This window comes from Mesoplodon mirus (genome assembly GCF_964341445.2).
Source record: "Mesoplodon mirus genome assembly, chromosome: 6".
Taxonomy (NCBI): Eukaryota; Metazoa; Chordata; class Mammalia; order Artiodactyla; family Ziphiidae; genus Mesoplodon; species Mesoplodon mirus.
Window position 1 is genome coordinate 7,685,608 of NC_138982.1, and position 25,148 is coordinate 7,710,755.

Here is a 25,148-nt window from a genome sequence, read left to right on the forward strand (position 1 = left end):
GTACATGGAACTTAAGAATAATATTTGTCATCTAGATATTGTGGTGGTCACAAAAGAAATGTTTTGTACAGATGTATAACTGTCGGAAGGCAGGGTGGTGGGCAGCACAGACCTTTGGAACTTAGAACCTGGTGCTGATAAACCACTTCACCTGGGCCCCTAGGGGGCTCCCTGGTATTGTTAAGTTACCTCAGACTCTGTCAGAGACTTACTGTCTTCCCCCAGTCAACCCTTTCAGGGTGGGAGCAGTAGCCTATTGTTTCTCTAAGTCTACAGTGCAGGACAAAGGAGGCTGTACAAATATTTGTTCAGCTTCTTTTTGCTCAACAGATTGAAACTGAATTGAAGATGGCATCTGCTCCCAGCAGCTCAGGCAGGGACTGCTTGCATAATACAACAGCAAGTGCTGCCTGGCAGAATATTTATGACTTGGCTGAGTCTGGGACTATTTTTATAAGATGGGAGCGTTGGACTTTCAACAAATTTTGAGTTTCCCTGGGGGGCCAAAATGCGTGTGTGGGAAGGACAAAGGCTGGGAATAGAAGGGGAGACGAAGGTTTTGAACAAATGGCACTGCACTTTTTTCTTTCTACTCTGTTTTATGGTCATCAATGGGCATAGCTTGCTCCTGTATCCGATGAACAATGATGCTGATAGTTACTCTTTTGCAGGGACCAATGTGCCAGGAGCTGTGCTATGGGTTCGTGCTACTCAGGACTCTTGGTTGCAAGTGATAGTAAAACCAATTCCAGTTTGCTTGGGGAAAAGCAGGGATTTACTGGACAGGTACTTGAAAAATCCAGGTCCTGGTTTTAGGAGCAACAGAAAGCTGCCTGTCTCTCGACTCTGTTTTCCTCTGTGTGGGCTTTGGTACGGCATCCCCTGGTGCTGGCCAGAAGGCCACCAGCTGCTTCAGGCCCCATCTTACCTCAACAACAACAGAGGAAAGAGGTTTAATGGGGGGAATGGTTTTGAGATGCTGCCCAATATATATTTTCCCTGTGGAAATCTTTTTCTTTCCCGTAGCCCCTTCCTCCTTTAAGTTTCAGCCAAGAAGTGTTACTGCCCCAGGGGCAGGGACGGGATTTTGGAACCCAAAATCCACAGGGAGGAGGGAGAGGACACCTCCTTCAGAATGGAAGGGGGGATTAAGCCATCAGAGAATAGGGAAAGTGAGGAAAGAGATTGAGAGGGTGAGTTTAGGACGAATATGACGTCTGGTTCCCCGAGGGGCCTGAGGCCACTTCCGTACCAAGTCTTGACTTATGGAGGGGGTATGACACAAAGACAGAAATCCCAGATAGGCTGAGGAGGAAGTTGTAAACAGAGAGGGCCTGTGCCCCACTTCTTGTTTGGAACAAAACACTCCGTGCCAACACAGGAGGGCTGCAGCTAGGTGAAGCGTATTGTGGTATATTTTGTGAGTAAATGGTTAGCAATGGTGTCCCGTGTTACCTCCAGTCCCACTGTGACAGAGAAGGGATCCAGGAGCAGGCACTTGTTCCCTGTGGGGGATGAGAAAGTAGCAGAGAGGGAGGGGTCACAGTGGCTGGGAGAACAGGATGGACAGGTGACCCAGTCGTGCCAAGCAGAGTCGGGACACAGGCTTGCGGAAATGGTGGGCAAACAGAAGCCGTTTTTCTGCTGGACTTGTTGCTGCCAGGTTGTGAGCCTGGATCTGCTGGGGTCTCGCATGGAGCCTGAGAGTATAGCTCACATGGAAGGAAGCAAAGGTGGGAGATGGAGGGTCCTTGAAGGCTTTGGTTTCCAGGGCCTGAAGCAGACAGTGCCCTGAGCTTTTAATTGACGTGAGTCCATCAGTTCCTTTTTGTTTAAGCGAGTGTGAGTTGGGTTGCCTGTCATTTAGAGCAGGCAGTGCCCTAACTCGTGTAGGGAAGAGGGAGGCAGTACCTGGGAAGGGTAGAGCCTGGAATTAGTGAGACTCAGTCAGCAGGATCGTGGAGGGAAGGAGGAGAGGTGCTGGGTGGGGGTGGGGGTGGGGTGGACTGAGAAACAGGTGGGAGAGTCTGGGGCGATGCTAAGGTGGACAGTGAAAGGATTTTGTGCTGGGAGGTGCGGTTCACGACTGGGAAGGGGTTGTGTCAGTGGTCAGGGCAGGAAGGAGCTGAGCACAGCGTGGCATCCCAGAAATGGGGTGAGAAAAGCAGGTTATCAGGATTTAGAAGCAAAGCCTCCCTGGACATTGAGCCTTCAGCTGAGAAAGGCAAACCAGGGGGCTGCGTAAATGGTGAGACCATAGAGCAGATGCAACTGGGAGCTGGCAAGAGATAGAATGTGGTGCTGGGAGCGCTGAACTGAGATGGAAAGTTCTAAGCAGAAACCCAGAGAGTAGGTAGAAATATGGGTGAAGTATCTCCGTGTCGAGTGTGGATTTGGGAGCCATCAATACAGGACTGAAAGCAGAGGCCAAGTGAGAAACTCCTCCAGAAAGTGCGCCCGGGAGGTCAATAGTAAATATACTTAGGAGCCTATTTTCCGCAAGACCAGTTGCTCTAGAGCACGGAGGGGTCACTGCAGATCTTGAACTGACGCCAAAGTCCTCTCTGACAGTCGCAGTTGGTCAGATCATCTCGCGCAGAGAAATCAGGTAGGAATCACCACCAGCTGGGACCCAACATTTGAAAGAAATGACCCCCAATACGGTATCATATCAAGTTCAACTGCACGTCTCTCCGGTGTCTTAACAGGGAGTTACAGACATCAGTCAGGTGCTCTGTGGCTCTCCAGTAGCTCCGAGAACACTGAGAACCACGGGACGGGGAAGGGGTGGGGAGAGACGCTGCCCGGACCGGGACCTCGCCGGGGCGCCTGCAGGCCACCCAGAGACAGCAGCGTGAAGCTCTAGAGTTGACACACAGGGCCGGATGTGGTGGGAGCCGGAAAGGAAACGTGGAGTAGCCTGGGGGGGGGAGGGGGCGAGGTGGCGAGAATCGTGACAGTTTGGATCAGTCACCGGCAATGGTGGACCCCAAACACGCGCGTCCAGCTCAGCAGCGGCCCCCGGGTGGCGCCGGGTCAGGCACACGGTCCACAGGCACCCACACTAGGGCTCCGGGCCGTGTCTGTGTACCCGGCCTAGGCGTGCGTCCACGCATCCCTGATCCCGAGTCCCGCGTTGTTACGCGCGCAGAGGCCGTGCGCTCAGGTGGCCGCCGTCCCCGCGCACTCAGGGTGCCCGTGCCCGTGACTTTCGCACGCTGGGATCTCTGAAGACTGGCCCGTCTCTGGGGCCTGTGTTTGACCTCCTCCAATCAGTGTCCTCTCCGCAGCACCTTCTGCTCCCTTCCGGCAGCCCGGGCCGCACCGCATCGCCGCCTCCGGGGCGGAGCTCGAGGGCGGCGAAGCCACTAGGGGGCGCTGCGGGCCGTCGCGCTGCCCCGAAGTCGCTGCGCGCCGCCCTCGCCTCCCCCTGCGCCGGGCAGAGCGGGCGGCGAGCGCCGAGCCGGGCGCGCTGTGGCGGAGCTGGGGCCGGGCCGGGACCATGGGCGGTGAGCGCGGCGCGGGCCGCGGTCGAGGTGGTTGCCTTTGAGGCTGAGCGGAGCCTCCCGCGGAGGCTCGAGGCGGGCGGGTGTCCCGGGGTGCCGGTCTCGGAGACCGAAGGGGTCCTCTGGACGCGCCAAGGCCGGGACGACCGGGCAGTGACTCCGGTGGGAGAGGGGTGGGGGGTCGGGGCCGCGCTTGCGAGCTCCGGGTCTGAACCCCGTTACTCAGCTCCCTCCTCTGTCCCCGCCCCTTCCCCAAACCCCCCAGCCCGCGAACTCGCTTCCACTCCCCGAGCCACCCCCCCGACGCCCACGCGCCCGGATCCCAGTCCCCGCCTTCTCATCCACCGCCCCCTCTCCTAGCCCAGCGCCCCCTAACCCGGCCTAGGATTCCGCCGCCCTTTGCCCAGGCCTTTGCCCCGCAGCCTCCGGTGGGTGCCTCCCTTCATCCGCGCTGCGTCTTCCTTCTCCACCTCCAGCCCCGCACCTCGCCTGCCTCCATCCGCGGTCCCGCCCCTCCAGCCCGCTCCTGCCCGGCCCCCGCACTCCTGCCGCCTGATTCCTGCCGGAACTGGAGCTCGCAGGGTCCCCCTTCCCCGGCAGTGGCGAGCCAGCTGGTCTCCAGGTAAGGAGGCTGCGGTGACGGCAAGTTCTTTGCCGTCTTCCTCGGGGGTGGGGCCGGCTCCTGTCGGCAGCTACCTGCGCCCGGCGCCCCCGGGAGTCCTGGGGTCCAGCGGAGGGGGCCGTTGCGTGCGCAGATTCACATTCCGGGATGCGCAGGTTCACATTCCGGGATGCTCAGGTTAGGACTGCGTGGTTTACACCCCCCGGCATTGTTTTTGCTCGTGAAATTGCTTAGGTCGCAGTCTTTTAAAGAAGCCGGCTTTGTTACACACACGAAATTGGTTGTGCTTCGAGCTGGTGGCCTTCTTGGCGGCTGCAGCGGTCTTTCAAGGTGTAAGTGTGGGTGGTTAAAGGATTAGCAGTGCCCGAGGATGTGGAGCCATATTTTCCCGCTTCGGCGGGGCGTTGCGTGGGGAGGGAGGACATCCTCGCCTGGGTGGCCAGTGCCTTCGTGGGAACACAAGGATGCTTTAAGCATTCGAAAAGTATAATCAGGAGAGATATGGAATCAGATCGCGTGCGAATGGACAGGTGTGGGGTGGACGGCCAAGGGAGCCTCAAGAAGGCTCCACAACTTGGGGACATCTGTTGCTGTTTGCAGAAGGCCCGCGGGTGAACCCGAGTGTGGAGCAGGCAGTGCCCAGCCAGCCTCACAGATGTGACGTGACTGCGGCCGGAGCTTGGCAACAACTCCTCCTCCGAGGTGCCCCGTCTGGACATCTGTGCGAAGAGGGTCTAAAGCAGGTGGTTTGAAAAGCCTCGTGTTCCCTGGAGAGAGGAGAAGATGCAGGGTGACAGCCGGAAAGCCAGTGCATGAACCTGCCGCATCCCTTCTCCTCGCTTTCAGTAAGTCTTGGATTAAGTTAATTGCCTATTTTAGAGAAAGGGCTCGTAGGAGTTATGTCTCTTCTACAGATTAGCTCCTGGCCAGCCCACCCTCACTGATGATGCTTGGGAGGCTACTTTTGGGCACCAGGGCCTAGATGGGCCACCTGACCTTTGGAGCACTGCATTTGGAGCATTTGTGGAACTGCTCTGCAACTCTTTCTTTTTAGTGATTGGCTCGAAGAGTAATCAGCTCGATATTCGTTCACTGTTGAGTAGTGAATTAGTAATTAGCCCAAGGTCACACTGGGGCTGGGTAGGCTCCCTCTGAGTGCCTACACACTCCTGTGGGTATCCCCTCAACCCTCGCCAGGTTGCTGTGTGATGAGTTGTTGAATGTCAGATGCCCCACTGCCCAGGATCACCTTCAGAGGTGGGGTGGAACCATCTTTGTGGCCCCAGAACCCAGCCTGGCACCCTTTAAGTGACAGGTACTCAGTGTTGGTCTAGTAAAGAAGTGGGTGTCTTTCCTGAATCCAGGCTGAGTCCATTACCCATGGTTTTCCATTGTGCTGCACTGTTTCCAAAACATTATCCTTCGATTTATCAGATTTTAAAGAAATATCTTATCTCAACAGAGACATTCATTTCTGTGTGTATTTGGGGCAGAGAGCGCAATTTATGGGTCAGGCTTCGACAGCTGGGTCTCTAACCTCAGGGGGCACTCCAGAATTTCCATGAAGCAAAGCAGTTGTCCTCATGCCACAGCTGGGATGAGGGGGTGAGGGGCACTGTGGGCAGCTAAGGCTTCCTGCTGAGGGGTGCATCCTCCACAGCTTAGCCTCTAGGGCCCTGAGCTGTGGCCACAGCCCGCTTCAGCATCCCTCATCCCCGCGCATGGTGGGGGAAGCCACTTGCGGAGCCCTGCTGGCTGCTTCAGACCAGAGCATCTTCACTCCAGTGGATGCTGCCCACACCAGGGAGAGCTGGGAGCGCCTCTTCTTGGACTTTTCGGGCAATCTGATTTGCTGTGCTATTGCGGGGGAGGGAGGCTGGTGTTTGGGGAAGGTGTTTCTGTCTGTGGGAGGTGGCCGTGACCCACTGGCAGGTATATCAAAGTCTAGCTCTTTGGCCTCTGTCAAAGGCCAGCTCTGGAGAGAACGGCCAGAGGCTAAAGGGGTGGGAGCAACCTGTGACCTCTTTTTTCAGGAGTATGGAAAGGGCTGGAATTCAGAATGTCACTTTGATGTGGGAACCTGCACTGCCCACAGGTTCACAGCTGTCATGGGCTTATCTTCCTCGCCTGGACTGTCTGTGTCTCCAGGTCTGGCTCATACCCAGGATAACTGCAGCTGGTGAAAATCTGTTCTCTAGAAGACATTTAATTAATGCCTGCAGTTTGTGAGTGAGAGAGAAGGGCAGGGGAGGGAGAGAGGAAGAGAGAGAGAGAACTTGCTCTATGGAGGGGGTAGGAAAAAGGGTAGCAGAATAGCCAAAGGTCCTGCAAACTCACAGAGGTAGACTTCAGCCTTGGGACGAGGCTCTGGGTTGGTGGATGAGGACGTGGGCCCACATTCAGGTGGAGGGGTTGCCATTCGGAGGAAAGTCACTGTGATAGGAAAAACGGCCCACAGTTACCTGGAATAAGGTGTGCTGGGCCCACTGTTCTGCTTCCTAGAAAGCCTTGAAAGCCAGGTGAGGGCTGGACACAGTGACGTGGGAGAGCACTGAGCCATTTGAAGGTTTGGATGAGGGCTGTGCCCCTTTGGAAAAGGTGGCTTGAGTGATGCCATTGGTCTGAGGTCTGGCCTGGGGGAGGCAGCTCACACCTGAGATGCTGAGGGGAGCGTTCAGGCGGGTGGCCAAAAGAGCTGGCGGCTGGGAGGGTCTGTGCCCCTGCACTTAGGGGGTGGAGAAGAGGCAACAGCTGCCTTCTGGTAGGATGGTGGGCCTGTTGGCAGAAGCAGCCTCCCGCAGACTCTTCTTGAGCCTGCTGGGCAGCCTTGCGGATGGAGTAGGGCCTGCTAAGGCCCCTCAACCTGGAGATCCTGCAAGGCAGCCATGAGGCGGCACCCGTGAACCGGGAATGACCTGTAGGTCTGCTCTGAGTCCAAAAGGCAGGAGGGCCAGGGTGGCCTAACTGAGCCGCAGACTCCAGGAGAGTAAGTAGCCTTCATCCCTAGAACCAGGAGGGTGCTCTGAATCTTCTCGGGCCTTGGTTAGGGAGGCCACTGGCTTTGGAAAAGAAACAGGGCTATCAGTAATGAAGACAGGAGACATTGCAGGAGCATGGAGGATGTTAATGATTAAAAAGGCATTGAGGGCTTCCCTGGTGGCGCAGTAGTTAAGAATCCTCCTGCCAATGCAGGGGACACGAGTTCGAGCCCTGTTCCGGGAAGATCCCACATGCTGCGGAGCAACTAATCCTGTGCGCCACAGCTACTGAGCCTGTGCTCTAGAGCCTGCGAGCCACAACTACTGAGCCCGTGCGCCACAACTACTGAGACTGCGCTCTAGAGCCCATGAGCCACAACTACTGAGCCCTCGTGCCACAACTACTGAAGCCCACCTGCTCTAGAGCCCGTGCTCCACAAGAGAAGCCACCGCAATGAGAAGCCCACACACTGCAGTGAAGAGTAGCCCCTGCTCACCGCAACTAGAGAAAGCCCGCGCGCAGCAGCGAAGACCCGACACAGCCAAAAGTAAATAAGTAAATAAATAAAATTGATTAAGAAAAAAAAAGCATTGAGAAAGGACTTGGAGGAGCCTAGTTATGTGGTTCCTGCAGCCAGGAGGCAGCCTTCACCCATATCCTCTCCTCCGCAAGGGGTATCTGGGATTCATCCCTGCGTTCTGGTCCCTCCCTCCCTCCCCCCTCCTCCCTCAGCGCCATCCTCCTGCGCTGCACACATTGATCGAGCCACCTCCGTGCTGGTACTAGGGTGGAGAGGTTGGGCAACTCAAATATCTAGTGGTAGCAACTTAGGAACTTGCAAATTCTGCGTGTATTTGCGTAGTCACTTCCCCAACGTATGTGTTCATGTTTCTGTATTATGAGGCATCCTTTGGTCATCTGCTTACCAGTCTCTCTGTCTCTGTGTATAACCGACTTCCTTAGAGAGCGCCACCGTCAACAGCATAGAAACCAGAGCTTTAAAGAACAGACTAAGATGAAAATTCTTGCACCGGGTTCTGACACCGCCTGCCCTCTCCTCTCCCCTCCACTCGTGTTTGTGGTCAGACTCATCATTTACACCCAATTTACAAATAGTTGGAATAGTCTTTGAACTACCCCTCAATTACACGGAGACATGTGTCTTGCCAGCTAACAGAAACCACAGCTTACTTTCCTAGACCCACCTCATTCTTGGATCTAACACCAAACTTCAGGCCTTCAGAGATAGAGCAGTATCATTTTGAGCTTTTTAATTATAAAGCTCAAATGAAGCTCTGTTTGCTAATTGTGTTGGCTGCTAATATAGGAGAATTTGAAGTTAGAATAAGACATGTACTGCCTTGTTAACTCTTTATGCTTCTAAAATGAAAGGAGCAGTTGGATTAAGGTAGAGAATGTAGAAATGTCTGGAAACTCAGAAGTGATAACAGAGGGACACAGTCTTACAGAAATAAATTAAGCTTTAAACATTGTTACTGAAATGTGGAGAGATATAAATAGGACTACGGTAGAAGTATACGCAAGTACAGAATTTTGACAAGTATAGATTGATAAGTAATAGAAATTCTGGTCTGTCATTTTATTGAAATATATTAATTATTATGATCATATATTATGCTTATGTAGTAGCTTACCATTTAAATAGGCAACTATCTCCATGATCTTGTTCAATCCTTCTAGCAAGTGTGGGATCTTCTTAGAGATGGGGACATTGGACCACAGAGTATTTATAAGAGTTCCCCTAGAATTCAGATCTCTTGATTGGAGAAATACTACGTACGTAGATTTCCTGCGACAGTTGCTTGATAACTCAATGTGGTTACATAGTTATTGGAAAATTACAGAACATCTATACAATGTTCTGTAAGTCAAACAAACAAAAACAGTGTATGCTTAGCGCCATCAGAAACTGTCTGGAAGGATTTTTCAGGGTTCGTGGATGTCAGAGGTTCTCTCTTTTTATTTTAATTTTTTTTTAATCAAAGTATAGCTGATTTACAATGTTGTGTAGAGGTTCTCTTTTGATGACTTCCGAATACAAAAGTTCCTGTGATTGTGTCCTCAGCACAGTGCAGTGGTTCAGCGTGTAGGCTCTGAAGCCAGATTGGCTTTAAATCCTGGATTTATCATTATTAAACTTGTACCCTTGGACAAGTTACTTAACCTCTCTATGCCTTGGTTTCTTCTCTTTTGTGAAATGGAGGTGATGATAATAATACCTACTTCATGGTATTGTTGTGAAGCTGAAATGAGATAGTGCATGCCAAGGACTTAGAACACATAGTGCGTGCTTGAATGGTAGCTGTTTTTTGTTTGTTTGTTTTTGTTTTTTTTCACTATTCATTCATTCCTTAACATATTCATCCAAAAAACATTTTTGGTACCAACCGACTGCACTGAGATGGTGGGTATAGGATGACGGGTAAGATACACATAGCCTCTCTCCTCATTGGAACGGAGAATATCACACTTAAGTTCACAGTGACGGACAGGAATAATAGCGCAGGCATTTCCCCGGCACTCACCTGGCTCCAGGCAACCTTTTATGGCCATGAGAGGCTAGGGTGTAGCCTATGAAGGGTGCACCGTGACTGGGGGTGGTGGCAGGGGGCCAGTGGATGATCTTCAGCTGGTACACAGTGGTGACGTGGCCTTGCCAGCTGTTGAAGACAGGCACTCATTTGACTGGTCTGTGTCTGACACATGCTGGTTGTTCACGTTTTAACTATCACTCTTGGCCTCAGGTTGTTAGTGGGAAGCGTGATAAGAGACTGTAAACCCAGTGTTTACTCACCTGGTTTGCCAGCGCTATTCTTGGTCCTCGTCGACAGCACCAGATGCCCTGACCACTGTTCTGGGCTGGCTCTCTAGCAGCCCCAGAAGCCCACGGTTCTATCAGAGACCCAGTTCTCTGAGTGAGGAATGGCACAGCTGCTCCTGAGGGCGGGTAGGGGACTAACCTGAGACAGAGGCCAGACTACTGCTCACACACAAAATTCAACCGAGGAAATGTGAAGATCTAATTGGCTTTATTCAATGAGTTGTGAATTGGACAGCATCCCATCTAGTTAATAGAAGCCCCCTCTGAGGGGCTGCACAAAATAGAAGGTTTTTATAAAGAGGGGCAAGGAGGTTATTAGTAAAAGAAAGTCAAGGGTCGCTTCAGGCCAGGTCACCTTCTGGGTGAGGGGCAAGGGTCTATCATGTCATTTACCTCTACTTCCTTTGGGGGATGCGGGGGGATAGAGGGGACCCATGCGACAGATTATTTCATTGGTGCTGGCCAGAAAATTCCAGACTGGCCAATTAAGATTACATTTCTGGGGAAGGCTGAAGCTGCAATTAGGTTAGGTCATAAAACTAGGTTTGGTATCATGGGTTTTAACACAGTGATGCCATTTTGGGCCTGTGGTTTTCTCTTTAACACTATCATGTGTCCTGTGTCTGCCATAGCTGGAATCTTCTTCATCGGAAGGTCTCTGGGAAACTGTTGATAGGCTTGGGTTTAAGAACAGGTCCTGGAAAGGGAGGTCCTTCCACCTCAGACCTCACCCTTCCTTGCTCCATGTGTCCTACAAAGAAACTCCAGTGCGGCAGCCTGCCCAGCTAAGCCCTTGCCATCCTGCGGTGGCCCCCAGCGGCGGGCTGAGGACTAGAGAAACCTGTGATGGCTGCCTCAGAACTTGAGCGCTTCTCTGCCTTGCGTGATTAGCACACCCGCTGCTCTACACTGGAGTTCTTTGTACTCAGAAGTCAGCCGTCAGACTGGAAACCTGATCATCAGTTCTCTTATTGGAGAGCCTGCTTATTTTATTCATTTTTAAACTTCTGGAATCTGAAGTCAATGAGGCTTTGTCTTTTTTTCTTAAAACACTTTCCCCATTCTTGGAAAGTAAAGAAATGGCAAGTAATGCCATTCATTAAAAAAAAAAAAAAAAAAAAAACAAAACTGTGTGTAGGCAGCATTGAGTTAAAAGGAGGAAAACCTTTTCTCTAGTTTCCAGTTTGTTCCCTAGCTGCTCTAACTTCTCTGGTTTGCTTGCCTCTTGATTTCCCAGATGGGGTTGACTTCTGTCACCAGTTTGTCTCCATCACAGTTCTTAATGGAAGCACAGACCTGAGAATCGGAGCTTGGACATTTATGGTTGAAGGTCATGGCTTAGACGTTTGATTCTTTTGGCTCTGTCTTCAAGGTGAATAATTACTCTGTCTTTGAGAAAGAGAGTATATTTTAGGAGATCCTGATATCAACAGGCAGGAGGATCTAAGCCAGCCTGCCTCATCCTCGGTTCGCATAATTTCCAGCATTTCTAAGTTAGTGGCGTATGAGTTTTTATGTTCTCCTCTTGTGCATCTTGCTCTAACGACTGCTGATTATCTTGAAACAGTTGCATTAATTAACTGTGTTTAGGGACTCAACATGCAGTAAGTAGTTGCAGTTGCCTGGCTCCGCTGAGCATAGCTCGTTCTTGCTACTTGCCTTTTTAGCTTGAGGGGTGTTTGCTGTGTGTGCCCAGGGCCAGAAACGGAGTGGGGAACTCCTTGCCTCAGTGCACACCCACTGCCCAGTGCTCCCCCTGCCCCCACCCCCAGGACACTGTGTGTCACTGCAGCATCCGTTCCCACTGCATGCAGATTGTCTGCTCAGAGGCCTTCTCCCCAGCTTGACTGGGAGCTTCTGGAGGACAGGGGCTACACCCAGCTCACCCCTGAATCTTCATCCTTAGCCCAAGAACTGGCATGAAATAGGCCTCAATAAAGGTTGGGTGAATGAATGAATGAATGGTTGCAAAGCAGTTTGGATTGTGTTTGGCTGCAAAGTAACAGAAAACCCTACCTTGGTGGCTTAAGTAGATAATGGTTTATTTTTCTCATGTAACAAGATGTTTGAAGGTAGGTGGTTGCTGGCATTGGTTTCAACAGCTGATGTCTGTCTGGACTGACACTCTGTTATTTTCTTGGCCTTTTCTTCATGATGGCAAAATGGCTGCTGCAGGAAGGAGACACCAGCCACATGGTACCTTTTATTAGGAAAGCAGACATCTTCCCCAAAACATCCAGCAGACCTCCTCTGACATGCCATGGCCAGAACTGTGTCACACGGTCACTCCCAGTTAAAATGGCCATGTGAGTGTTTAGCAGGGCACATTGCTGCTTAGAAGAGTTAGGGAAACAAACAAACCGAATACAGTTGACCCTTCAACAACACATGGGTTTGGGGCACTGACCTCCCCCAACCCCCAAATAAAAAATCTGCAGGTAACTTTATAGTTGGTCCTCCATATCCACAGTTCCGCATCTGCGAGTTCAGCCAGCCTCAGATCATGTCGTACTGTATTTACTATTGAAAAAGATTTGCCTATAAGTGGACCCATGTTGTTCAAGGGTCAGCAGTACATTTAATGACTCAAATATGATGGACATTTACTTTTTGCTCACACAAAGTCCAAAATGGCTGTTCCTGATTAGGGAGGTAGGGACTCTTTTCCAAAAGGTCATTCAGGGACCCAGGCTCTTAAGGCTGCCATGCTCCTTTGCATCCATCAGTGGAAGAGGAAGGAACGTGGAGGATGGAGGATGGGAAGATTTTATGGGCCAGACTTGCAGATGGAGAATTACTTCCACTGACATTCCATTGGCCAGGGCTCTGTCAGATGACCACACCTCCTGCAAGGGAGGCTGGGAAATGTGGTCCAGCCCTGTGCCTAGGAGGAAGCAGAGATGGGTCTCATGGTGAGCCGGCCATCTCTGCCACACTTTCCCTCCCCCGCCCCCCACCAAATCAAGATTCTGTTGGCAAGGAAGGAATGAATAGTGAGGGGCAACTGGAGGTGTCTGTCTTGGAAAGAAATGCTGTGCTAAGAAAGCTCCAGCCAAAAATAGTCTCTATTCCCAGATCATCTGTCTTAAATCCTGGCCTCTGTTCCCATCTTTGGGACCCGGACTAACAGGACAATGGAAAGTCCTCATCATCCCTCTGTCTTGACTCAGGCCATGTTCTTAACAGCTTTGAGGGAGTGAGTCCTAGTGGATTCCCTTCAGCAGTTGGAGGTGACCCCAGAAGACATGGCCTTCAGCCTCCTCAAGACCAGAGGAGCCTCTGAGAACTCGAGCCCGTGAGAACCGCTTGCTCATGAGCCTTCCGAGTGCCCCCACTCACCCGGCCTCCCAACGTTTCTCCTCCTCTCCATCCCCCACCCAGCCCCCCTCCAGAGAGGAGGAGAGGCCACAGCAGAGTGACCTCAGCTTCCCACTTACACCCACTGAGAAGTATTTTCCTACCACTTGCTGCTGTCTTTTCTCGGATACCTTGTTGGTCAATGGTTCATTGATCTATTGGGTGTCAGTGCTTTGTTCTCGTTCAGTTTGCTGTAGGTTTCAGTGACAGCTGCTTCTCCATCCACAGCATCCTTCTTGGTGTCCTTTCTTCCCTCGTCCCTTCCTTCTTCCCACACACATCTAATGAGTACCTGCTGCTTTCTCAGCTCCGCATCCACCGAGCCCTGGGGGGAGGTAGGCAAGGAAGCTGACACAAGCCTGTGGCGTTGTGTATTGTGGGAGGGCTGTGGTTGCCCAGCGTGTGGGGACCTCACCCAGCCTTGGGTTCAGAGAAGGCTTCTGGGGAGAGGTGGGATTTGAGCTGAGTTTAAGGATGAGCGAGAGTTAACAAAGGTCAAGAAGGCATCTGGGCCGAGAGAGTGAAATGGCACAGACACTGAGTTAGCGGAAGGGGCTCTTGGGGTTGGGGGGAACCGTGAGGAGTGCAGTGCGCTGGAGTTGACGCACTGGGACGTGCGTCGTTCACTCATTACGCACTCCTGTGCTCCAGGCCCTGGGGTTAGAGCAGTGGACAAGGCAGATAAAGTCCCAGCCGGCTCCAAGGGAGCTCGAGGTCTGGGCTGTAATGGGGGATAAAGCTGCAGAGGAGGGTGGGCTTGGCTGCTGTCCTAGACTCTGCTCGGAAGGGTTTGCTGTTGGAGTCCGAGTAGGATGTGGGTCCCGTTGCTTGTGCCGTTGCCTCTCGTGCCCTGTCCCTCTGTCTCCAACTCCCGTCTGGTCCTTTGCATTACGCAGGCTATAAAAATAGACGCTGGCATCAGAACATCAGCATGTAGTTGGTGAGGAAAGCTGGAAACTTTCAAGATATGCGCCAGCTAGGTTTTTGGTGGAGCTCATTCTTGGAGCCCCAAAGATAACGTCCTAAAGTTGGCTTACAATTTTTTTTTTTCTCCTTTCAACTCATACCAAAACTTCTGGCCACTTGGCTCAGAATGAATAGGTACTGGCTGTGCCGATTCCCCACCTATGAGCTCATTGAAATGAACGTTTAATGCTGAAATCCACCAAGTGAGGACTGGCCTTGCCCTGGGCCGGCCTGATCGGAGGGGCTGAGGCATCTCCACATGGCAGTCCATCCATGGTTCGTGTCCAGGTGAGGACTGTGGTCAGCACTGCCTGAGAAGGGACCAGCTCTCACCAGCCTGCAAAGTTTTGCTCATCTCCCCAAGGAAATGAGGGGTGAGCCAGGGTTTGGAAGAGTCATCAGCTGCCTTTTCTGCGAAGAATGGGCTCAAGCGTGGTTTCTTTCATTCTCCCTTCCCAGCCCTGTTTATTAAGGTGGAATTGTCAGTGCTGGGGGTGTGGTGCGGAGTGCAGAGAGAGGAAGCTTCATGCTAGTCTGAGCTCAGGGCTGAGTGAAGGGCACTTTGTTTCCAGATAGAGGGATCTCAATCTGCAGGCCAGTCCTATGGTGTTTATTGGGTACCTTTTTGGAGCCAAGTGCTGTAGGGAACGTGCATAATAATAAAATGAGGAGAAGGAGGATCATTACAACCTGTGATGCTGTGATTTATAATAAGAAATATATATTTGTTCTTTGTCACTGTTTCTGGCACAGAGCTCCTACAACTCTTGATATTTCCTAGAGGAGACCAGAAAGGTGTCTTTTATTATGTTAATAGGGTGACTTTTGGAAAGCCCTCAGAACCTATGGGGGCTGGTTGCCAGGAGAACCAACCTTGTGATTAGAGGATTGGAACTTTCAGTCCCACCCCTGACCTCTGGGCAGGGGTTGGGGGCTGGAAGTTGAAATCAGTTGCCATTGGTCAATGACTTAATCAGTTATGCCTACGTAATGATGATCTCGGTTCTTGTCTTCTTTGAAAAAAAAATTTGGAAAGCGATGGAGATTGTAAAGCAGCTAAAGTGTTTATTAGAAGCAGAGTACATGTGAAAAGGACACACGGGTGGACTCAGAGGGAGAGTTGCCCTTTTCGGGTGACGTAAATGGCTTATATGGGGCCTTTTTCCAGGTTTACCCAGGCCAATCATCTTGCTAGTTGTCCATATCTGATCTGATTCAGGGCCCTGCCCAATGTGCGTGCGCATCTTTTAGCCAAGATGGATTCCAGTGTGAGGGTTTCTGGGAGGCTGGCAGGACATATTATGGGCTGGCACCTCCTCCCTTCCCTGACCCCTGGGCAACCTTTCTGTGCACATGTAGTTTGGGAGATCTCCTTGACCCCAGGAATGAGAAATACGAGGCCTCCTTTTTCACCCAAGCAGGGATCAGCTCCTGCAGAGAATTATCTTTATCTTGAAGTATCTGTCCTCAAGAGACAAATTCCAGCTGCTCAGCTGGGGCCCATCTATCTCCTCCCCCAATGATGCCTCCATAAAAACCCAAAGGACACAGATTGGAGAGCCTCCAGGTTGGTGAACGCATGGAGATGTAGGGAGAGTGGGAGAGAGTGGGAAAGCTATAACACCTTTCCCACATACCTTGCCATGTGCATCTCTTCCATCTGGCTGCCCCTGAGTCAGATCCTTTTTTTTTTTTTTGTGGTACGTGGGCCTCTCACTGTTGTGGCCTCTCCCGTTGCGGAGCACAGGCTCCGGACGCGCAGGCTCAGCGGCATGGCTTACGGGCCCAGCCGCTCTGCGGCATGTGGGATCTTCCCGGACCGGGGCACAAACCCGTGTCCCCTGCATTGGCAGGCGGACTCTCAACCACTGCGCCACCAGGGAAGCCCCTGAGTCAGATCCTTTTGTAATACACCGGTAATCTAGTAAGTAAGTTGTTTCTCTGAGTTCTGTGAGCCTCTCTAGCAAATTAATTGAACCCAAAGGGAGGTGGGTCATTGGAACCTTCAATCTATAGCCAGTTAGAAGCACAGGTGACAACCTGGATTTGCAGTTGGCATCTGAAGTGGTAAGGGGACAGTCTTGTGGGATTAAGCCCATAACTTGTGAGATCCGAGGCTTTTTCCAGGTAGATGGTGTCAGAGTTGAGTTTCTCGACTGAAAAAAATGCATAACCTAAAATTTGAGAATTATGTTTTATTTGGCAGACAAAGCTGAGGACTTAAGCCCAGGACACAGCATCTCAGATGCTCTGAGAGACTGCTTCTGCAGAGGTAAGGGAGGAGCCAGGATATATAGGAAGTTTTGCTACAAAGATCACGCAGTCAGAACATCAAAAGATTACTGTTAATTAAAGAAAACCAGGTATCTCAAGTTAAAGAATTTAGCGCTTTTCTACGTATGGGAAGATGCAAAAGTCAGGGCTTATTGAAATCATTCCTTTGATACGCACCTCAGCTATCAAGGGCTGGTATCTTGTGCTTTCTCATTCTGAGTCTCCTCAGGGTGCACCTTGGGGGGTGGGGTGAACAACCAGCTGGTGTTGGAGAAATGCTTGGTGCTGTGGGGAAGAAAACCCCACACACATTGGAATTCGATGAAGAATCATTAATACCCTAAGTGCTTTCCAGGAAATATCTAATCCCTTCCACAAACCCAGGAATGGGGAATTTTACATTCCCCTAGAATGTAAGCTTCACGCGGGTAGGAGTTTGGACTGATTTGGTCACTACTCATCCCCAGTTTCTATGACTGTACTTGGCACATAGCAGATGCTCAGTACCTATTTGTTGGATAAATAATTGAATCACCATTTACAGGTGAGGAATCTGCAGCTCAGAGAGGTAAGGCAACTTGCCTGAGGTGCCACAGCCTGGATCTCAATCCCAGGGGAGGTATCATGAGCTGCGGCTTGGGGTTCCCAGCCCTGTTGCCCTTGGAATACGGATGACTTCTAGGATAGCGCTGACCGAGTGCAGCACAACCGTGACAAAACCTTGAGTTGAGTGGCCCAGGAGGTGTTCTGTCTTCTTTCTGCCAGTGCGTTGTAACTCGAGGGTAGGGTGAATATGCAGGAGTGTACCCATCAGCAGATGGATGCGTTCGGGAACCTCCCGTGGCTCCCTTCTCCTACGGGAACCTAGTCTGGTCCCAGCCGTTCTCCACCTGTTCATGGATGAGTCGCTGCGTAGAGCCTGTCCTCAGTCGACAGCTCAGGGAGGACTTGGCTGCCCCGCCACCGGGTCTGTACCGCCGCCCACAGCCTTCACCCTCCTGCAAACGCCTGCTCACATCAGGCGCGCCCGCTGATGTCCTCCTCGCCCTTTGAGTTTTAACACAGTTTCTGCCGCTTCCCCGAAGCCCTCTCTGGCCATTCTAGCACGAGCCACCGCCATCCCCCTGCAGCCCCAGTCTGTTTGTACAGTGCATTTCCTAATGGTGTTCCCAGAACCCCGAAGTCTGCAGTGTGATGGGGCTTCCGCTGAGTGGGGCATGAGGCCCCTCCTAGCATACTCTGCCTTTATCTTTGTAACACATCAAGTTCCATGTTGCATTGTGTTTTCAAAGGGGGTACTCTTTCAGAACCACTGGTCTCTTTATAATTTATCCTGTACCCACCTGGTGACTTCTTGCTTAACTACATGGTAAATAAATTTTACAGCTTGCTTTCTTTTCTGATTTTAAAAGTAAGACATGTCTACTTAAGAAAATTTGGAAAATGCAGAAAATTACTGAGGAGAAAAGAAATCTTCTAAGATCCCACCACCTGCTTAAAGAAATGTAAGCCAGTCCTCTGTTTTGAGATTTGTTTGTTTTAATTTATTTATTTATTTATTTTGGCTGCATCAGGTCTTAGTTGCGGGATGTGGGATCTTTTATTGGGGCGCGGGCTCTTCGTTGTGGTGCGCCAGCTTCTCTCTAGTTGTGACATGTGGGTTTTCTCTCTCTAGTTGTGGCACACGGGCTCCAGAGCATGTGGGCTCTGTACTTTGTGGCACGCGGGCTCTCTCATTGAGGAGCGTGAGCTCAGTAGTTGTGGCGCACGGGCTTGGTTGCCCCGTGGCATGTGGAATCTTAGTTCCCCGACCAGAGATCAAACCCGCATCCCCTGCAATGGAAGGTGAATTCTTTACCACTGGACCACCAGGGAAATCCCAAGATTTGTTTGTTTTAAAGAAAATTAAGATGACTTGTAATCCCAGCTCTAAGCACTCGTAACATTAAGGGCATTTTTTTCCTCTTTCCATTGTTTTTTTTTTTTTAATTGTTACTTGTGTTATTTTTTTTTAAATAGTAATAGGTTCAAAGTTCTGAAGAGGAAACAATAAAAAGTCCCACTCCCGCCGCTGTTTCAAACCACTCAGTCCAGTTTGGTAACATATCTTCTTTATAACATAATTGAGTTCAAACATAATTGTATTAGAGCTTGCTTTTTTCATTTAGCAGTATAACATTTTCTGCTATCATTACTAATCTTATAAAATTTGTACACAACATGTTGTAAAAAGAAAGCATTAAATATGTAAGTAGATATTGAAAAGTACACACTAGAGGTTAAAAGTCCACCCCTGTTAATTTAGGGGGCTGTCTCCTTCCAGACCTTTTTCTAGAAGTTTACATGTTGTCTTAAAATTTCCATATGTCTGTTGAGATATGCAAACGTACATCTTACCTACATGAGATGCTCCTGTATCTGTTAGGCTGCTGCCAGCACCGGCTCGTCTATCTTTCTCTGGGCAGTGTCTCCTGGAGGTTTGTCCACCTCCACACATAAATCTCCCTCTTCCTTTTAAGGCTGAATCATGTTCTGTTGTATGGACAAACTAATTTTCCAGCCATTTCTGTACACGTGAACATTTCAGTTGTTTTCAGATTTTTGTAGTTATTCCTATTGCTGCTTTGTACACACGAGTGAGCAATTTTGGGAACTGGATACCCAGAATACGAATTCTTAGGGCAAAGGGCATGTGTGTTTATTGTTTTAATAAGACCACTGGTTCTCTACAGATTCCATTCCAGTTAACCCTCTCACCAACAGTATGTGAAAGAATTCATTCCTTTCGAGACTAGCATTCACTGGAGATGAACAATCTTTTATTTTTTTGCCTGTCCAAAGGGTGAGAAATGCCGTGTCTTTTTTTTTTTATATTATTTATTTATTTATTTCTGGCTGTGTTGGGTCTTCGTTTCTGTGCGAGGGCTTTTCTCTAGTTGCGGCGAGCGGGGACCACTCTTCATCGCGGTGCGTGGGCCTCTCACTATCATGGCCTCTGTTGTTGCGGAGCACAGGCTCCATACGCGCAGGCTCAGCGGCCATGGCTCACGGGCCCTGCCGCTCCGCGGCATGTGAGATCTTCCCAGACCAGGGCTCGAACCCGTGTCCCCTGCATCGGCAGGCGGATTCTCAACCGCTGCGCCACCAGGGAAGCCTGCCATGTCATTTTAAAGTTTGTATATCTTTCCATCCTAGTTTTCCAAGCATATACATATATATTAGCGTCATGCAGTACATGGTTCTGTGTGCTTTTTTTCTTTTTCACATTAAGTCACATTAAAATTTTCATATTTTCTTCTCCCAGTCATTGCATTGTTCTCAAAAGCTCAGTTGTTCGGGGGTGGTGTCTTAACTGAACTGTTGCAGATCACCTGCAGTTTATTTCTGTCCTCGATCTCCAAAGACCCTGGGAATGACAAGGAAGAGAAAAGATACCCTCTGTAGAGAATTGACACAGGGTCTGTCCAGTAAATTGGAGCCAAATTGAAATCTGAATTCGATGTTTGCTCAGGGGCTCACCCTGTAGGCATTTGGCAAGGAGGTGCCTAAAGAATCACCATGAGCTCTTGTTTCATATAGGTATCGAATACCATGTGTTCAGTGGTAAGAAGCCTCACCGGTTTCATATGTTCCATTATAAAAAGCGCCCAGCTTTGTTTGTTGTTACAGAGCGTTTACCATCCATGAAAATATCCAGGAGGCAGTGTAGTGTAATGGGAATAGCGTTGAACTGGTGAGGCAGGGAGCTGGTTCCAGATTCCAGCTCTTCCCCTGACTGCTGTGTAGACCTGGAGAAGACACTCAACCTCTCGGGTCTCCCGGGATCTGTGTGCTGAGGATGACCAGGGTGTGAGTAGATTTGGAAAGCCTGGTGGCGGATAGGCTAGTAGTTAGAGGCCAATTCTAGCTCAATATTAATGAGAATTCTAAGAATTCGCAGCTTCTAATAACGGGATTGGCTGTTGTGGTATCATAAAAAACTCAATAGTTGGTCTTTATCCCAGGTTCCTGGCACACAGCTCCTAAAACCCTTGGAATCTCGAGTGCCAAGAGTGTCTTTCTATGCTAATGAGATGACAGGTTGTGGGGGGGGAGGCTACATAGCTTCAGGCTGAGGGCCTGTGTCTAAAAGACCAAGAAATGACTGAAGGGTTGTAATGATCAGCCCCACCCCAGATTTCCCGGTAGGGGAGAGAGGAGAGCTGGAGGTTGAATTCAGTCATCAGGGGCCAGTGGTTTAATCATTCTTGCCTACATGAAGCCTCGATAGAAAACTCTAAACAGCGGGGTTCAGAGAACTTCCAGGTTAACAAACAGAAACATGCGGGGAGGGTGGCAAGCCTGGAGAGAGCGTGGAGGTTCTGTGCCCTTGCCCCGTACCTTGCCCTTTGCAGTTCTTCTATTTGGCTGCTCCTGAGTTGTATCCTCCATAATAAATCTATAGTAAGTAACAGAGTTACTTATTCTGTTTCCAGATTTGTGAGCTGTCCTAACAAATGATCACACCTGAAGTAGGGTGTTGTAGGAACCCCCCTGGCTTTGTAGCCAGAGCAGGACAGAAGCGGGCAGCCTGGGGACCGAGACTTGTGACTGGCATCTGAAGTGGGGCCGTCTTTGGGACTGAGCCCTTAAACCTGTGGAGTCTGAAGCTAACTCTGGGCGGTCAGTGTCAGAAGCGAATTGAATTGTGGGACACCCGGAGCTGGTGTCCGGAGACCGGAAAATTGGTTGGTGTGAGAAAAAAGCCCCACACATTTGGTGTTGCAACTATTGTGAGTAAAAACAGCTGAGCTGAATATCGTCCTTCTCCAGAAATGTTCTGACGTGCCGTCAGCCGGCTCTGGGCCAGGCTTTGTCCAGTGCTGGAGACACACTTGTGAACAGACAGACCCCGTCCCTGCTGTTGGGTGGCTTACGGTCAATCACAGGTGACAGCAGGCCAGCCAGGAATTTCAACGTGCTTGGTTGTGTAATGACAGTTCTGAGAAGTGTCATGAAGGAGAAGCACAGGGTGACTTGACAGTGTCAGACAGGATGCTGATCTAGATAGGGGAGTTCAAGGGCAGCTGCCCTGAGAAAGTGATCCAAGGGCTGATTGGGAGTCAGCAAGGTAGGAAAGAGGGAGGGACAGGAGAGGCAGCGTGCCGGCCGGAGGAAGGCAGGGAGGATAGATGGCTGGTGGCTGGAGTGAGCCTGTTCTCTGTTCATTCATTCCTTCATTAATCCGACAAATATTGACTGAGGACCTGCTGTGGGCCAGGCATCGTTCCTAGCACTGGGGATACAAGAGCAGGGAGCAAGACTGAAGTTCCTAGCCTCATGCCGCTCACTGTTGCTGCAAAACAAATCATCCTCAAACTGAAGGCTTAAAACAACCATCCTTTTACTCTCATTCTCATGGTTTGGAGGTGAACCAGGCCCAGCCAGTGATTCTCACCCAGATCTCTCACACAGTCATTCAGGCAATGGCTGGTCTGGAATCATCTGAACATTCCCTCACTCACACGTCTGCTGTTAGGCATCCCCACCCCCGGGTGCCTTCTCATGTGGTCTCTCCTGCGTTGTGGCCTCAGAGCTCCGAAGCAAGTGATCCAGGAGAGAGCGAGCTAGGTAGAATCTGCATAGACTTTTCTGACCTGGTGTTGGAGCTCACACAGCATTATTTCTACGCCTTTCTACTCCTTAAGGCAGTCCAACGCCTGTTCCCAAGACCTAGAACCTCCTCCTGGTGGGAGATGTGACAGAGAATTTGTGGACGTGCATTAAAACCACCATGCTCTCATGCTCTTCTCTCCCGAGCATTTCAGCCTTGGCTTCAAACTTAGCTACCTGCCGTGGCTCCGTCACCAGAGTCTTCCCAAAAGAAGGCAGCCTAATGGCCCTGGGGGTTCCACCTCCCTCCTCTGCCTGAGCAGCTTCAGAAAGGTACAGTTTTCTCCACCTCAGGTTCTTTCCTGTGAGGGGTTGTGCCCCTGGTGGACTAACACCCCAGGCATCTGCCCAGCTGCCCCACCTCCTAATGGGTTGTCAGAGGACAGGCATGGACACAGGTCCCAAGTCTCCAAGGAGCAAGGCTCTTCTGTGGGGCTGAGAGATGGCCAGGATGGCTGGAGGGCTGTCGTGTATGGGCTTGAGGTGAGGCTGGGCCTGCAGGCCACGGGCAGGGTTTGGTCATCATCCCAAGAGCATTATGGGAAACCACTAAAGCGCCAGAGTTCTAATGACCACCTGCTGGGAAAATGATAGAAGACTGTCCTTCTGGGGACAACAAGATTTTGGTTGAACATGGTTTTAAATGAATCTGTTAGAATGGTTTATTTTTCTCACAAAGGAAGATGTCAGGTATGTTCCTAACTTGAGAAAAAGAAACAGATCTCCATCCTGATTCGATCAGTCATAACGAGACTAGTGATATGGCAGGCTGCGGTTAGTTATCACAAGGTTGGTGGGCAAAGCCAATCTTCCATAACCAACAGTTCACAGCACTTTTACTGAACACGATCCACAGCAAACATTCCCACCACCGTGATGTCCTGTAATACACACAGTAGTGCCCAACTAATAACGCCACAGATTTTGGAAGATGACTATTAAGGCTCTAAATATTACAGGATAGCTCTTTGCCCTGTTTAGTAGACATACTTAGAAAGTCAATTTAGAAACTCAATTTTATGGTGAGAATACAGAATAGGTATTTGCTCATCTAGCCTGAGTTTGTGGAAACTGGTGAGTAAACAGGGATCGTGACGATCCCCGTACTTGGCATTCTCAAAAGCTCTTGCATTGACAGCTTCTTTCTTCATGTTTCTCATTAAGCATCGCTTAATTTTTTTTTTAGAACCCCTAGTAAAGTACCAGTAAGTATGACTCACTTTGGAAAACTTGGAAGGACCTGCCATCCACTGAGTGAGGTGGCTGTCTTTGTTCCGAGGTCTCTCCCTCTCTCAGCTCCAAGTTAGGGTTCAAGGCAAACATCATATTCCAGATCACAGAATGATTTAAAGATGTAAATAGTCAGAACTCTCCAGAAAATGTTGCCTGATAATAAGCTTAGGGGTTTAGCCCTAATCTGTACATTTAAATATTCCTAGAAAATGCTTGCTCCAAAGCAAAAAAAAAAAAAAATTTATTGGTGTATTTTCCAGTGGGTAGCAGAAAGGAATTAACCGTTACTGAGTTACTGTGACTCAGGTGTTTCATGAATATTTTGCTTAATCTTTATCAAAAGCCTATGTGTATGGGAGTTCCCTGGTGGCACAGTGGATAAGACGCCAAACTCCCAATGCAGGGGGCCTGGGTTCGATCCCTGGTCAGGGAACTAGGTCCCACATGCGTGCTGCAACTAAGAGTTCGCATGCCACAAGTAAGGAGCCAGCATGTCGCAACTAAGACCCGGCAACTAAGACCAAATAAATAAATAAATATATTTTTAAAAGCCTGTGTATATGAACAAGTAACTGTTAGGATTAGTGTTAAGCTGCTATAACAAATAAACCCCTAAATTTCTGTGGCTTAACACAATAGATGATTTTTCCCTTACAAAAATGGTCCAGTTTGGTTCCAAGACAATGGTATCAAGGCTGCTGGTGTGTGAAAGTGGTGGGAGCTCTGCTGCACACAGATTTGGGGCCCCAAGCTTGTGGAAGCTCTGCTTCTGTAGCATGTAACTTTCAAGTTTGCCTTTTTCTCTTTTCTTTTGGTTATTTTATTTTATTATTTTTTAACACTGTACATTCATATTTACTCAACATCAGTTTATATCCTATCTTCTTTTTTCCTCCAGTTTTATTGATATAATTGACATACAATATTGTGTTAGTTTAAGGTGTACAACATAATGGCTTGATACGTGTGTATATTGCTAAATAATCACCACAGTAAGTCTAGTTAATATCCATCACCTCACAGAGTTACAAAAATTTTTTTTCTTGTGATGAAAACTCTGAAGATCTACTCTCTTAGAAACTTTCAAATATACAGTAGAGTATTGTTAGCCATAGTCACCATGCTGTACATAACATCCCAAGAACTTATTTATCTTACAGCTGGAAGTTTGTACCTTTTTACCACCTTCACCCATTTTGCCTAATGCCCACCCTCCACCTCTGGCAACCACCAATCTGTTCTCTGTTTCTGTGAGTTCAGTTTTTTGTTTTTTTTTAAGATTTCACATATAAGTGAGATCATACGATATTTGTCTTTCTCTGTCTGACTTATTTCACTAAGCTTAATGCCCCCGAGATCCATGCATGTTGTCACAAATGGTAGAATTTCCTTCTTTTTCATGGCTGAATAACATCCCATTGTGTATGTGTGTGTGTATATATATAAAGAACCTCAGTGTCCATCAACAGATGAATGGACAAAGAAAATGTAATAGATGTATATAGATGTAGATATAGATATATACCTTGGTTATTATAAGTAATGCCGCAGTGAACATGGGATGCAGATACCTCTTTGAGGTAGTGATTTTGTTTCCTTCAAACATACACCCAGAAGTGGAATTACTGGATCATATAGTAGTTCTATTTTTAATTTTTTGCTGATCCTCCATGCTATTTTCTATAGTGGCTGCACCAATTTACATTCCCACCAGTAG

General features: G+C 49.5%; 1 protein-coding gene across 8 annotated transcripts in view; it reads left to right on the plus strand.

Annotated features, from left to right (window-relative positions):
- The first annotated feature begins 3,435 nt into the window (after positions 1-3,435).
- PXYLP1 (2-phosphoxylose phosphatase 1) overlaps positions 3,436-25,148 on the plus strand; it is a 69,031-nt gene continuing 47,318 nt past the window's right edge. For 2 of the 8 annotated variants that reach the window (XM_082624182.1, XM_082624180.1), the window contains exons 1-4: positions 3,436-3,509; positions 3,983-4,128; positions 4,729-4,973; positions 22,346-22,471. The gene's annotated coding sequence lies outside the window, so the exon portion shown is untranslated. Of the gene's footprint in view, positions 3,510-3,982; positions 4,129-4,728; positions 4,974-15,693; positions 15,840-17,958; positions 18,052-22,345; positions 22,472-25,148 lie in introns of those variants that run through there. The other 6 variants (XM_082624185.1, XM_082624184.1, XM_082624181.1 and 3 more) reach the window with 5 other exon arrangements.